The following is a 14,948-nucleotide window of genomic DNA, read 5'->3' as shown; positions in this document are numbered from 1 at the left end:
CACCAGAGTGTTGTTGTCCAACAACATGCCAGTTCTTTCCTGTCTTGTTTCACCTCTTCCAGACTGCCAGCTCCTGACAGTGAGTGGCCTGGCATTGCCAGTTGCTGCACACAATTCTGTGTGAACTGAAGTTTATCCAGTAAAATAATGTGTTTTCTGTCTTGAATTCATTATCACCTGAAGTTTGTAGAGTAACCTCCACATCTGTAATTTTATGGCTTGGACGGTTGAGAACTAACGATCTAGTTAGACAATATTTAACAGATAGTTTACTTTAGCAGCAAACTTTTATCGGAGGAGTGAGCCAGCTTCTAAACTTCTGTTTAGTTTACAACCAGGCATGCCACAACTCCTGGCCTATTCTCAGTAATCTGTCTGTACTCGATCTGACTTGAATTAATAGGACCAGGGGCCAAGCACACCAATCTTTGAAGAATTTGCTCCTGTTGGAGTAAGCTGCAATGTTTTGCATCCAACAGTCCACATCATTTGTTTGTGGTGGAAGGGAGCGTCTCATCAGCCCTTCAGAGTACATTCTTTTTCTTGGCAATCAGAAGAGAGATTTTAAGATGTCAAAGTGATCTTAGAGCACAATGCAGAGTGAAAAAAACTAGGGTTAATGGCTAATGAAACTGAGAAAACAATCACAATATATAATCCAGTCATCTTTGGCAGGGAACCAGGACGTTGCTTAGGACAAAAGTTCAGGGCAAGAAGGAAAGATGATAACGAAAGGAGTGAAGGGCGTGATTAGAGAGCTAGTGTGGTGTAGTTCATACACAGATAGAACACTGGACTTGGACCAGGAAGATCTGGGATTTGTGCTGAGCCATGAAGCAGCCATGGGCAAGTTACCATCTCTCAGCCTGACTGTGTATGTCCTCCAATGCTCTTTGGAGGAAGGACAGGCTCCAGATTTAATTCTGATAGCACTTTGCAAAGGCTAAACGCCATTCTCTTTAGAAGAGCCTACTGAGATTTTGTATTTTTCTAGAAATTGTAAAGATCCAAAAAGCTCTCTTGGTCAGGTGAGTTCACCTTCATTTCATAGCATCATGACAATTTACTTTCTTAAAGTTGCAGTCCTAAACATGTTTACTTAGGAGCTAGTCCACATTGAATGCAATAGGAGTTACTTCTGAATAAACATGCATTGGCCTCTGCTGCAAGCTGGTGAAATTATGTTCCTATTTTGCAACAACTTAGGGCGATATCTTCTGTCTATCTACCTGCTATTCCACAGATAGTACAAAAGTTAATATAAAATGAATTGCTTAATCTGCATTGTTCATTGCACACACCACTTACTTCCCGGATTTAATTTGTTTAAAAATAAAAAATCCCTTAAAGGGTGGCCATGTGCCATGCTTTGCAGAAGGCAGCAGGGCTGTGGAGTCGGAGTCGGAGTTGTGGAGTCGGAGTCAGGAGCAATTTTGGGTGGAGTCGGAGTCGGTAGAAATGTTCCGACTCCGACTCCTTCATAAATGGCAAATGTATATTAACTAGTAATAACAAATTTACTGTAGTAAAATGGTAGCACAAGGCATTTCATCACCATCACGTGAATCCAGAGCTTGGAAAACTTACTTTTTTGAACTACAACTCCCACGAGCCCAATCCCTGGGGCTGATGGGAGTTGTAGCTTTAAAAAGTAACTTTTCCAAGCTCTGGATTCATGTGGTGGTGATGAAATGCCTTGTGCTACCATTTTACTACAGTAAATTTGTTATTACTAGTTAATATACATTTGCCATTTATGAAGGAGTTGGAGTTGGAGTCGAAGGTCTGGCGTACCGACTCCACAGCCCTGGAAGGCAGTCCTCTGAAGAGCTACCTGTCTGGTTTAAAGATAAGAACTGAGTGCAGCAGCCTTGAAGCTGCCACTCAACAACATTTAGATAGCAGATTGAACTGGCACACAGGTCACAGTCCCCCCCCCGTGAGATGTATTTCTATTTAAATCAGTGGTGGGGAATCTCCAGCCCTCGAAAGTAATTAGACCTCTCAGTTCTCCCCATTTGGCCCACAAATCCATTTCAGCCAATCCACGTCCACTTGCCAAAAAGGGCTGGTGGTGTTTGCAGGCACTGCCAATCAGCTGATCAGTGGTGCTTGCAAAGCTCTGTGGAAAGTGCTGTGCACCAGACTTCACCAAACCCTGGCAATCAGCTGATTGTTGTGTCTTGCAAAGCCTTGCGAATTGCACTCTGCAAACCCTGACATTCTGCTGAGCATTGCGTTTTGCAAAGCCCTGTAAGCAGGTCTTTGCAAGACCTGACAATTAGCTGATTGTCCATGCTTTGTATGCTGTGCCTTTGCCTTCACAGTTTGATTTCAAACCGCTCAGGCAAAAATGGCCCCATCTATCTGTTAAGCTTGTTTGCGGGGGGGGGGGGAGAATGATTTGGCCCACTAACTAGATTCATTTCCCCACCCCTGCTTTAAATTATAGTAACTATTTCTAAATGTGCACCTATACATATAAATCGGCATATGCCAGTCTTAGCAAAACCTGTGTCCTTTGTTCTATTTTTTTGGTGGTGCATTTCCTCTTTAGTGGCAATGCATAAGCGGCAACCCTATTTAAAACACTGGTGAATACACACTTCATGATTCTGAACTCTGTGTGATTGAGGACCATGATGAAGCATGTCCTGATCATAACACCTTGAGCTTAATCCTATTTTTATTGGAGTGAATCTTCCATAGGAATGGAGAGACCCAGGTTTAAATCCCCACTCAGTCAGGAGCCTCACTGGGTGATCTTGGGCCAGTCACTGCCTCTCAGTATAACCTACTTCACAGGGTAGTTGTTAATGGGGAGGAGAACCCATGTATGTCACCTTTACCTCCGTGGAGGAAAGATGGGCTACAAATGTAATAATAACAGCAGCAATAACAACAACAATAATATTAATATCAACAGGAGTTTTGCCTAGGGAGGAACCAACAACAGCTGGCACTTGGTGCGTTAAAAACAACACAAAATTGCTGACAAATAATGGGTTCCTAGTCCCCTTTCTTGGAACACAACACCACTGAACGCGAGTCTGGGACAGCTCACAGAACATAATTGGCCTGGCTTTCTAAAAGCGCCCAGAAGGACTGCCACCCTATCTTGCCAAGGAGACTGGTGGCAGTAATTAGCTGTATGCAAACACTGGGCAGGGGTGAACCCTGTTGCTTCCTGCCTCTTGTCCTGTGAAGGTTTGCATGAGTGCAAAGGGGAGATGATAATGAGTAACACTCCTTTGCTGCTGTGCTTTTGGTTTCCGGATGAACTGTTTTCTACTGACTTTTGCACACTCTTGTGTGGCCTTCCCCCCCATCTCCTGTAGCCCTATTGTGTTACCTGCCATTACGCAAGCCCAGCCAGCATTGTAAACAAAGGCAAAAACAGCATAAAGAATGGTAAAGCAAAGGCTATAATTAAGAGGGGAAAGTGCTTATTTTGCATTCAGATGCTCACCAGCAATTCAGGTTAGGTGAAGTAGCAAATCACTTGTTAGTGAGGGAAAGACTTGGACAAAGCTAAATGGCTGTTTACCAGGTTCAGCCAAGATGTGTGGATGTGGTTAGAATATGATTGTCCAAGCTCAGTCCCCAAATATCTGTCTTTCTGCTAGTACTGTATGGGAGAATGTGACCCCCCTCCCATGCACAAATACACACCTGTACCCAATTGGCACAGACCAGGACTGGGGAACCTTTGGCCCTCCAGATATGATGGAACTACAATTCCCATCATTCCTGGCAATTGACCATGCTTGCTGAGGCTGATGGGAATAGTAGTTCAGCAACAACTGGAGGGCCAAAGGTTCGCTACACCCAGCATAGAGTAGAAATGTTTCATGTAGTTTGGCGCGTTATACACTTTCAGTTGTATCACAGATTGATGTACTAACTAGACTCTGTCTTAAAGCCCACAGTTGCCAATATCCTGGGATTTTTGGCTTCTATGTTAAAGGAAAAGGGATGGAACAGATGTTGCTTCTGGGGTATCGAAACCCATGCGTTCTCCAGATAAAGGATAGGGCCTGCTCACATAACCCATATGAACACATGCTAGGTGTGAGAAAAGCTTCTGGTAAATCAATTGCGGGTATATCCCCAGTCTTCGGATGGCCCGTTTGTATGTGACCATCAAACTCTTGAACTGGGGAGAGAGATTATGGTTTTAACTATGACCCCATGATATATGCACCTGTTTCTTTTGTTGAACATAGACTGTCATCTCTGACTGAGCAGGCTTTACTGATTTTTGAGACTCCGGAAAAACACCCCCCCCCCGGAATCTGCAGAGATGACAAGTGGTACCTACAACAAAATGTTATGCTACATCTTTCCTTCTAACAGCCTTCCAGCCAGCCTTCCAGTACAGGAACTTAAGCAGGCCAATTCTTTCCTTCCATCCCAGGTTTACAGTGCTCCACATGCCATGGCTTCTGGAGACCCCTGAGCATGCTTTGTTCTCATTGCACCACCTTGGAGTTCTGCCCCTCCCAATCCTTAAGTTTTCTCCTTTTTTTTTTATTTCTGCAAACTTTGGGTTTCCCCCCAAACCTGCCGCTTCCTCCCTCTTGTGCATCAATGGGGCCGTTTTGGATACATAAGGCTAGGCGCTTGGAAAATGAGTTCATTATTCATATATAAGATGATGGCAGGATAAGTGAGCAGCACACCACTGGCAATCATGCTTCTGTACCACCACTGTGTGTCTGTCTCCAGCGTTAGCAGGGCATACTTAAAGGTAAATAATATTACACACACTTCCAAGCTCACGAGTCCTTACACAGAAATCCGTTCCTGGTGCCCCCACCCCCAAGCATTCTTTTTAGCACCATAAGGTCACATTTGCATCTTACCTTTGAAGCACTATGCTACCCCTTTAACAATCAGGGCTTTTCCCAGAGTATCCTGGGAACTGTAGTTTGTGAAGGGTGCTGAGAATTGATCGGAGACCCTTATTCCCCTTGCAGAGCTGCAATTCCCAGTATTTCCTGGGAAGAGGGATTGATTGATAAACCATAGTGTTTTAATTATAAGGTGCAGATGTGGTCTAATCCTGGGGTTGGAGATGTGTTCAAGCTTTAGTTGCTGTTATTAGATAACTGGGATTCAGAAACGATTGCTGAACTACATCCAGTCACCCTGAGATCTACCTACGGATCCCAATCTACCTACTCTCCACTTAGGAATAGTGACTATTAACCTGGGGGCTCAGCCCTCTGGAGTTTCTCATGCACTCCTCAGGATACTCCTGATCACAAGATTCCGCCTCCCCTATTATTCCACTCAGCCACTTTCTCTCATGTGGCAAAACCTGTAGACAAAGGCCTTGTTAACCTCTTTCCCCCTCCGAAAGACAATGCCCCCTTTGTCAGTTTGCCCTTTGAGCACCTCGCATCCTTGCTCATTCCATTTGCCATGAGAATTTGGCAGCTGAGGTGCATGAGGAAAGAGCTCTATCAGAAACTCTGTTTCTGTTCAGTAATTGTGATTTAGGCAGCTTGCCTGTTTTGGTGTTCTCTGTCAAGAAGCCCTGAAGGTGTATGCTTTCAAAAATATGACAGATGATTGTGCCATAATGCTGCTGTATGTTTCTAACATTTCTGCTTCTTACTACTACTACCACTACTACTACTACTATTTTTTTTAGTTAAAAAAATGAGGTGCCGGTACTTATATATTGATAAAAGGGGTATGGGTGCTAGCACAAAATGGCTGCCATGGGCAGAAAAAAGAGGTTTCAGTACTCCAAACTGGTGAATACTGTTGCAAAACAAGCCCTGATAGTAATAAGCTTCAATAACCTTACAGCCTTCTGGTCAGACAGAACCTGGCTTCACACCAAAAAATTATGGCTGCCTCAAGGCCATGTGACTTTTGGCAGGTTAATGCTGCCACCTACTGGTTGGCTTTTACGGACAGTTGTTCAAGCAAGAGGCAAGCGAACGCAGACCGCAACAGGCCCCTCCAGGCTGGTATGTATTATATAGCCACAAGAGCAGCTGTATACTATAGTCAGCATGGATTTTTCACATTTGCCGCCCTGGGCTGCTGCTGGGAGGAAGGGCGGGATATAAATATAATAACAACAACAACAATAAAATTCTGCAATGTTAAATTGAAAATACTGCCCCATGCCATTCTGATGCTTCCCATAAGCTCATTTCAAAACAAAACCTTACAAAACTTATTGTCCTGAACTCAGAAACGCTTGTTTAACAACCCTCTAAATTTTCATGGTGATACACAAAACAGTCAGAGAGAATCGAGAGTTCAAAGTGTAAAGAGAGAGAGAAAAAACAGACCCCTTTTGGACTTTTTTCTGTCAGAGTTCTCATAATTTGTTGAAATCAGCCATGTTCACAGAGTACCTGTAATCCTATTACTGACCTTGCCCTATACTCTGATCTTCATCTTCTGCAGTTTAAAAGTTAAAAAAAGCCTAGCTGATTTTTAATTAATTTAAGAAATTTTCCACTGAACTCAATGCTCAGTAAGAACCAGCTCTCACTGTTCTAAAAGCCAGACTCACAGCTACTGGGCTTGGCTAATCAGGGGGCCACACCCACACCAGACCTTTATTTCACGTAAGACAGTCATGGCTTCCCCCAGAGAATCCTGGAAAGTGTAGTTTGTGAAGGGTGCTGAGAGGAGATTGCTATTCCCCTGACAGAGCTCCAGTAGCCAGAGTAGTTCAACAGGCAGCTGCTCTGATTGAAGCTCTTTGAGGGGAACAGGGCATCTCTTAGCAACTCTCAGCACCCTTCATTAACTACACTTCCCAAGATTCTTTGGGGGAAGCCATGACTGTCTAAAGTGGACTAAAGGTCTAGTGTGGATGTGGCCAGGGACAGCTTTGGTTTAAATTTGGGTGGGAAACTACATGCGCCTGCTGTAGAATAAAAAGGTGGGGGAAATGCTGAAGAGCAATGATACTCTTCACAATGTTTTCCTTTTGGAAATGAAAGGGGCTTCCCCTCCAACCAGTGCCCACCTACCCAATCTTCTCCCCTCCCCCTTCCTCCCTCCCCTTCTTGCCTCCTCCCCCCCTCCCACTCCCCCAGGTCAGTTTCACCTATCCTAAGCATGATTGCACAGGAGTAAATCCCATTGAACTCAAAAAGCATGCAAATGATCAAACTTGCCCTCCCTTTCTCCCCTCTCTCCTCCCCATCCTCCCCCCCATGATCAGTTTTACCTATCTTAAGCATGATTGCATGGGAGTAAATTCCATTGAACTCAATAAGCATGCAAATGATCAGACCTGCCTTTCCCCTCCTTCCCTTCTCTCCCTTCCTCCTCCCTTCTTTCTCCCCTCCCTTTTTCCTTCTTCCTTCTCACCTGCCCACTCCCTCCCTCCTTCCCTCCCTCCCTCTTCTCTTCCTCTCCCCATGGGAAAACCCAGAGTAGTTCAACAGTCAGCCTCTTTGATTGAAGCTTTGTGAGGGGAACAGGGCATCTTCTAGCAACCCTCAGCACCCTTCATTAACTACACTTCCCAGGATTCTTTGGGAGACGCCTGAGGGAAATAAAGGTCTGGTGTGGATGTGGCCAGGGACAGTTTGGGTTTAAATTTGGGTGGGAGGCTACATGTGCCTGCTGTAGAATAGAAAGGTGGGGGAAACCCTGAAAAATAATGATACTGTTTACAATGTTTTCCTTTTGGAAAGGAAAGGGGCTTCCCTTCTGCCCAGTGCCCACCACCCAAACTCCTCCCCTCCCCCTTTCTCCCTCCTCCTCTCCCGCACCCCTCCCCCAGGTCAGTTTCACCTATCCTAAGCATGATTGCACAGGAGTAATATTGCAAAGTAAATCAAACATATTTAAAGTGACTATCTGAACTATACTAGCTGTCTTAATATTGGTGCTTCCTTCCTGCTAAAACAAGATCAGCAAAGCACATGTCTTGTTTCTGTTATTTGGGCTGACTGCAGGTGTTGCCACCACTCACCATATGCTCAGAGGCACATGTTACCAAATTCATCCAAGCTACACAGGAAATGGATTGGACTGTGAAAGACCAACCCAAATTGTGTTTGCATTTTTACACATTTGCAGGGCAGTACAGTATCTCAGAGAGGAGGTCAGGTCTCCTGCTCCCCTGGTGCATTCACTATAGTTGCCCAATTTCCCTGCTTTTTAAAGTTTGATAGAAATATCTGTTGGCTATAGGTACATTCTTAAACCCCAAGGTTTTTTGCCTAGTAGTGAATGTATGTATTTACTTTGCGGCTGTATTCTGCAACAAGACATTGACTCAATAATAATGCATTAGTGGTGGATTTATGCTGGAACATCCCACACATCGTTCCACTTTATTATTTGTTCTGCATTGCTTCCCCAACTATTGCACTATTGGGGGAGGGGCACTATTGCACTATAGCAGAATACAAGTGGATCCCCCACAACATTTATGGTATAAGAAGTGACAGGATTTCTGGAGGAAGCTATGAAAATAGCCAATATGGCCAATTGAATATAAAATTGAATATAAAACAGTATATCCACCCCGAAACTTTTGCAGGCATAAACAGTATTGAAAGCGGGAATGCATATAACTGCCCAATACCATCATGAGCCCAAATCATCATGAATGCACAATAAAAAAGGTACCTTTAACTAGAGCAGCCTCTGTCAACCTTGTGCCCTTCAGATGTTATTTGACTACAAGTGACATGCCAGCACACTGGCTGGAGCTGATGGGTGTTGGAGTCCTGCAACATCTGGAGGGCACCAGGTTGATGCAAGCTGAACTAGTGCAACTAAACTTTGGAAATATTTTGAGAGAAGCCAGTTTTTTCTGAACTGCGTGTTCTTCATCAGCTGCTCAGAACAAATGTAGAAAATTAGACATGCTATCATATGATATCTTGGGAAAGGGCCTTCTCAGTGGCTGTGCCCAGACTTCGGAAGTCTCTCTGGCAGTTAAAATCCTCTTTATTTAAACAAGAGTTTAGCTGATTTGTTTTATCTGCTGCTCTGTGTGTTTAATTGATTTTGATTAGCTTTTTTTTTTAATTGCTCTTTTGATTTTTATATTGCTTTATTGGGTCGCCATAAGTTGGAATCGACTTGAAGGCAGTACATTTACATTTTTTATTGTGATACTGTTTACTTATTATGGACTGGATATTATTGTTAGCTGCTGTGGGATCTTTTTATGGAAGGTGGGGCACAAAATTAATAAATTAAATAAATAGGCTGCTCTTAAACTGATTAAATGCCATCCTAAAAGCCAGGGGACTGGTTCAGACATGATGCCAAATTATAGTTAGCAGCTATGTGTGCCAGCCCTGTGCTTGTATGTTTTCCCTTCTCCCTTCCTTCTCCCCTAATATGCTCTGATATTCCCCTCTTGCTTTCAATTTAGTAGCAAGTGATTCTGTTGCATCCAAACCACAGATTGCAAATAATTGTTTGAACTGGGTATGCAGACCTGGTTTGTGGTCAATTTGTCGTTTGCACTAACCATGCTTGGTTTAGATGTGACCACAAACTATGGCTTGCTGCTAAATCACAAGTGTGTGAGAGAAACTGAAACATGTGAGGGAGAAAGGGAGGGAGAGCCTTTGAACACATTTGAACTGGGCTCTGTGCAATGACTATGACTGTGTACACATCATACACTTTAAACACATTACTTCCCCCAAAGAACCCTGGGAAATGTAGTTTGTTAAGGGTGCTGGGAATTGTAGTTTATTAGGGGTAAACTACAGTTCCCAGGATTCTTAGGGAGAAATAATGCACTTCAAATGTATGGCGTGTACATAGCCATAATCTAGATACTTTGAAATGCTGGTAACATAGGGCTGGTTTACACTTGCTCTTACAAGCGAGAGCTTCAGGAATGTGGTGGTGCACTGAGATGTCGTGTGTGAAGAAGGAGTGGACCTCACTGCAAATTTGTGACTTCCAGTGTATTTGAGATTTGTCTTGTGTTTGATCATGTCTTACATCAAGCACCCATTTCTGAATGAACTGCTCATTTAGCGTCAGTTTTTAAGCTTAGGGATTACACATACCCACCCCCCACCCCCGAGTACATGTGTGCACACCAAACCACAGGTGGTGCACACATTGTTCTGTAATGTATGCATAACTCTCCATGGGGGATGTTGCCTATATGACCACCTACATTTAGTAATGCACGCATAGTGCAATGCATACCAAAAAGGAAGAAAGGAAAGAAAGAGGACCTGCTAAAATGGCCAAATCCTAACAAAATTGTTAAGTATCGCTTTGCATATCTAAAGAGTTGGCTAAGTAAGTGGCTGGCTGTCATAGCAGCAAATGGCTGGAAGGGAAGTAAAAAGAGACATGTCTTTCCTGCACCTTCTCCAGACTCCTTGCAGATGTGTTCCCCCCTGTTCCTTTCCCAGCCCCATTTACCACATTTAGGGTGCTAAAGGTTAGTGTGCAGTTAATAACTGTGGAAACAAAATTCTTGCACCATCAGGGCTGTTCCTATTATGAAGGAGACTTCATTTTCCTTTGTTTCCCACTGCACGTATCTTCACCAGATATGACCTTTTTCAGGGTTGGGTTGGGGGGAGAATTATCTCACCACTGTGACCCAAAAATTCTACAGAAGAGTTGAAGGCAGCAGCCTCGGAGACACTGCTGCAGGATTCTGTGATAACTCAAACACAACGGTGTTAAAAATAAAAGCATTCCTTTTTTAAACGTCTCCTTTGGAAGACAGCCAAACCTTACCCGTTGTAAAAACAACAACCTCAAAGTTGTTTCCAACCCACAGATCCTCCAAGAAACCTTTTGAGCAGAACACCTAAGCCAGTAACACCTCCACCTCTCTTGATATTTAGGAAGGCCTGATGGGAAAGATTGTGGGCCTCTTTGTTCCTGTGAAAGCATCTCCTCTGCCTCTCCGGAGTCGTGTGTCCCTTTAGGATGTTCTTTCACTCAGGTTATAATCAGGATCTGTGAGGTTGCTAGGTGTAGCTGTGTTTGGTTTTGTAAAGCTATTTCAGACAGCCAGATGCAGTCACTGTGGAGTGAGTTCTAAATTAAGATTGAGCTACATGCTACCTTGGCAAGCGTGTGTTCACACACCCACGTTTGCCAGGACAAAGGAGATACAGGGACAGAGTGCTTCTTTTAGGGGAGAATTGGCAGGAGAGAAGGGTGCTTAACCTCATCTGCTCTTGCTGATCTCCCCTGCAAATGGTTGTAACTCCTGTCTCCTGATCTAATTTCACCTCATCTGGGCTTACTTCTAGGTCTCATTCTGTGTCCTGCCTTTCTTCAACAGAACTCAAGGGGGGTTGCCAGGTGGGCATCCAGCCAGGCACTGAGCAGAGATGGGTGTGTTTGGAGGGGCTCATTTGTAAGAAAGAATCAGCAGGTAGGGCATGGACCAGAGCTTGGAAGTAATTCACTGCAAGTAACGAATTACTTGTAATTCATTACTTTTTTGAGGAACGAGTGTGTAATTCCTTTACATTTTGTTTGTAATAGAACGAGGAGTAATTATATTACTTTTGTGGAGTAATTGTAATGTTTCCAGCATTACTTTGGGGCATTATTTGGTGGTGGTGGGGAAGCAGGGGAAGTCTTCTGCTCCTCTGATTTGTGGATGAAAATCATGTGCCTCAAACTGGGTTTCTGTGCAGCATCACTCTTCCCTCATGCTCTGTGGGTGGGTAGGAGGCGACGAGGGAGGAGGTGAAGAGTGAGACGGGGTGGGGTGAACAATTGTTTTAAAAAATGGATGGTGGTGGTGAAGAATGGAGTGGAGGAAAAAGGAGCTGGAAGGCAAGAACATGGATAAAGGAGGACAAGGAGGCAGCAGCAGAATGGAGATAAAGAACTGTGGAGGTGAAAGGTGACAATGTGTGCGTGTGTGTCTGTGAATACTGTGTTTGCACTTGGCACACAAAGTGGCCTCCACCACCCTCTCTGGCTATTGTGCTACATTTGCAGTATTTTAACTTTTTTGCATCTCGGGAAAATGTTTGCTTGGGTGAGTGTCCCTTAGTTGGTTGCAGGGCAGGGTCTGGGAGGTGGTTAAGTGAGAGAGATTGTGCTTGCTGACTGAGTGGGGCGTGTTGCACTTGGTTTGACGTGCAAAGATCTGAGTAGTGGCCTCTGCCTCCCTCCCCACCTCCCTTACCCGCAGAGAGACCACCATTACTATCTTATGGATAAAAATAATTATTCTACTACCTCTGTATGTGTGCGTTTATTTTTAATGTTGTTTTAAGCTACTTAGATGTGCAGCTGCCAAGACCAGCACCTTGTACGCATTTTTTTAAAAAAGTAACTGAAATGTAATTGCAGTGATTACTTTTGAGAAAAAGTAATCAGTTACTTTCAGAACAATTGTAATTGTACTGGTAATTACTACTTTTTTGGGCCATGTAATTGTAACTGTAATTTATTACTTTAAAAAAGTAATCTTCCAGGCTCTGGCATGGACTATGCACTAGGGTTACAGACCTCCATTTTCCAGCTGGAGACTGGTTTTTGGGGGTCCCCTCCGGGTCTCTGGGTGACTCAACCTGAATCTCTAGACTTTCAGTTTTCATTTTTTTTAAAAAATTAAGATTCTAGGTGGTCTGGTTCCAGAGATATACACCAAATGTCAGCTGCGCCCCCCCACAACTTCTTAGTTGCTCTAAGTTCTGCTCTAATCCCTGCCCTTTCAGGTTTTTAGCCAATAAGAAATGAGGGTTGTGACTGAAAAGGAATTATAGAGCCAAAAAAGTGTCTTTATGAAATAAAGGATGGAGGTGACCTTTTCCTTTAAAAAAATGCACTTGTTTATTTAAAAGTAAAAATAGCTCACTTTAAGAAACCCAGCTGTCAGGAGCATTGTGTGCAGCTCCCCAGCTTCCCACACTTATAGGAAAGTGTGGCTGAGAATGATCATGGAGTTTTCAGGAAGCACGGACACCTGGGAAGGCTGCATACCACAGAACACAAGAGAGATGATTTGAAGAATGAAAGAAAAGACACTCACAACCCCCCCTGGCCACCTTGAAAATAAGGTAAGTGAGACTTCCCCACCACCACACACATCCTAACCATTGAGAATTTCATTGAAAAATTTCCTGTCCTTTTTTGCTAATTTTCTAATGCAATTTCTTTGCTCTTTAATTTGTGCAGAATGGTTGGGGAAAAACAAGGAGAAATTTTTGGCATGGCACCAGGTAAAATTGTTTTGTAGATGGGCTCAGATGACCCATCTGACCAAGTGAATGCATGCAGAGCACTCAAGAACTGGCCATTTCCCTTCACCCAGAGTTTGCTGAACTATGGGACACGTTGGGGGCTAGGGTAGAAAAGCTGCAAAATAGCAAGACTGGGAGTCGGGAGTCGGTGAGATGTCAGAGTAAGGATGGGCAAATCTGCCAATTTCATTTTTTCATTTTTCCAGTCTTAAGTTCAGTTCTCACATTTCCACATCAGCTTTTTTTTTTAAATCCTTCTAAGAATTCATCAGCATTTTAGTGCAAAGTTCTCCTAATATACAAATGTTTGCAAGGTAATTTCATAGTATAATGCACATTCACTAATATATGCATTTTTATGCAAACATTACCCTAGCATATGAACTTTCGTACAGCTTACTTTGGCTGGAGAACTGCATTGCAAAATTTGGAGAAGGGTGCATTTTGAAAGATTTTCCATTCACATTATTATTTCGGAAAGTGCGAATTTGGTAGGTTCACCTTTGGTAGATGAACTGAATCAAATTTCTTCCCCGGCTCTCTGTCAGAGATAGGTGGGCATTGGCCCCAGATGAGGTAGGGTGGAATTCCTGCTTCACCTCAATAGAGATGGAAGAATGGGACCCTGCCCAGGAGGAAGTAGGTAACTGACAAAGGGTGTCAGAGATACCCAGCTTGCTTAGAACAGCCCACTCTTTTCAACAATTGAATGGGTTGGGTTGGCAGCTTGCCTTCTGGCATAGTTTTTCTCTTGCCTGAGAAAAAGTCAGAAAAAAATCCCACTCCAAAGGTGTATTGCCAGTCACTGGAAGATTATTTCAATGTAATGAGGAGATTAGAAATGACACATGAATGGCCTCTATCCCCTAATTATTGCCCTTACACTCCCATATTATGGGGGTGCTGATTGCTTTTGTACTCTGTTACTGCTTAGAATTGGAGTCTGGGAAGCTCAAAATGCAGGCTCCCTGACACAGTCATAGCATTTGGGAAGTTTCCCCATGACTCTGTTCTCAAAAAACACAGGGTCTGGGAAGTTTTTGCTCAGTAACCAAAACAATGCAGTTTGTCCCACACTTTTGCTCTGTCAGGTGGGTTTGTTTATGGCTTTCTCAAGGTTTAAAGAGACTATGAGCTAATTGGCTGACAAATGTTCTCACTTGGCTAATGTAAACAAGTAGCCTGATAATTAAAACAAGCAAGCAACCTTGAGAATGCAGCTGCATTCTCAAGCCCAAGATGTCACAAGGACAGGATCAGGAGACATCACCTGAGGGGGAACCAGCTACCTGAGCGGTGGGAAGATAGTGATCTAATAGGTGTAAGGTGCCTCCTCCCAGGGGGTCTTTGAAGGATAAATACAGGACCCCTAGATCAGGGAGATTAAGCTTCTAGGGGCTAGTAAAGCCCCAAGATACCAGCAAGATACCATCAGCAAGAAGACCAAGCTTCAGCTTCAAACAAAGTTCCCAGCAAGAATCCACACTGCAGCTGTTTAAAGGCTTCCAACTGCAGGGCAAACGTAAAAGCAACTAAAGACGAGGGGGATAGGCAGAGACCCATTTGCCATTAGCTTCAGTTTAGTGCTTTATTACTTGCAAAGGATAGCTGTTTGTAACTCCTGCTTTAATAAACCCTTCATTTCCCCACAGCCAGCTGTGTTCATGATCTCTTTGAAATTCTGAACTCAATAGTCTTTTGCGTGGGGAGGGGCTGAGCATTTGGCATTACAAAAGGCTCCAAAACAGC

The 14,948-nt window shown here is 43.7% G+C and overlaps 1 long non-coding RNA gene across 3 annotated transcripts in view; it reads left to right on the top strand.

Annotated features, from left to right (window-relative positions):
- The first annotated feature begins 795 nt into the window (after positions 1 to 795).
- The window catches only part of LOC133367277 (uncharacterized), a 69,703-nt gene continuing 55,550 nt past the window's right edge, over positions 796 to 14,948 (top strand). For all 3 annotated transcript variants that reach the window (XR_009758557.1, XR_009758558.1, XR_009758559.1), the window contains exon 1: positions 796 to 1,028. This is a non-coding gene — a long non-coding RNA (uncharacterized LOC133367277). The remainder of the gene's footprint in view (positions 1,029 to 14,948) is intronic.

This window comes from Rhineura floridana, chromosome 1 (assembly GCF_030035675.1).
Source record: "Rhineura floridana isolate rRhiFlo1 chromosome 1, rRhiFlo1.hap2, whole genome shotgun sequence".
Classification (NCBI taxonomy): Eukaryota; Metazoa; Chordata; class Lepidosauria; order Squamata; family Rhineuridae; genus Rhineura; species Rhineura floridana.
The sequence above is the reverse complement of the archived record's forward strand: the minus strand, read 5'-3'. Positions and strand labels throughout refer to the sequence as shown.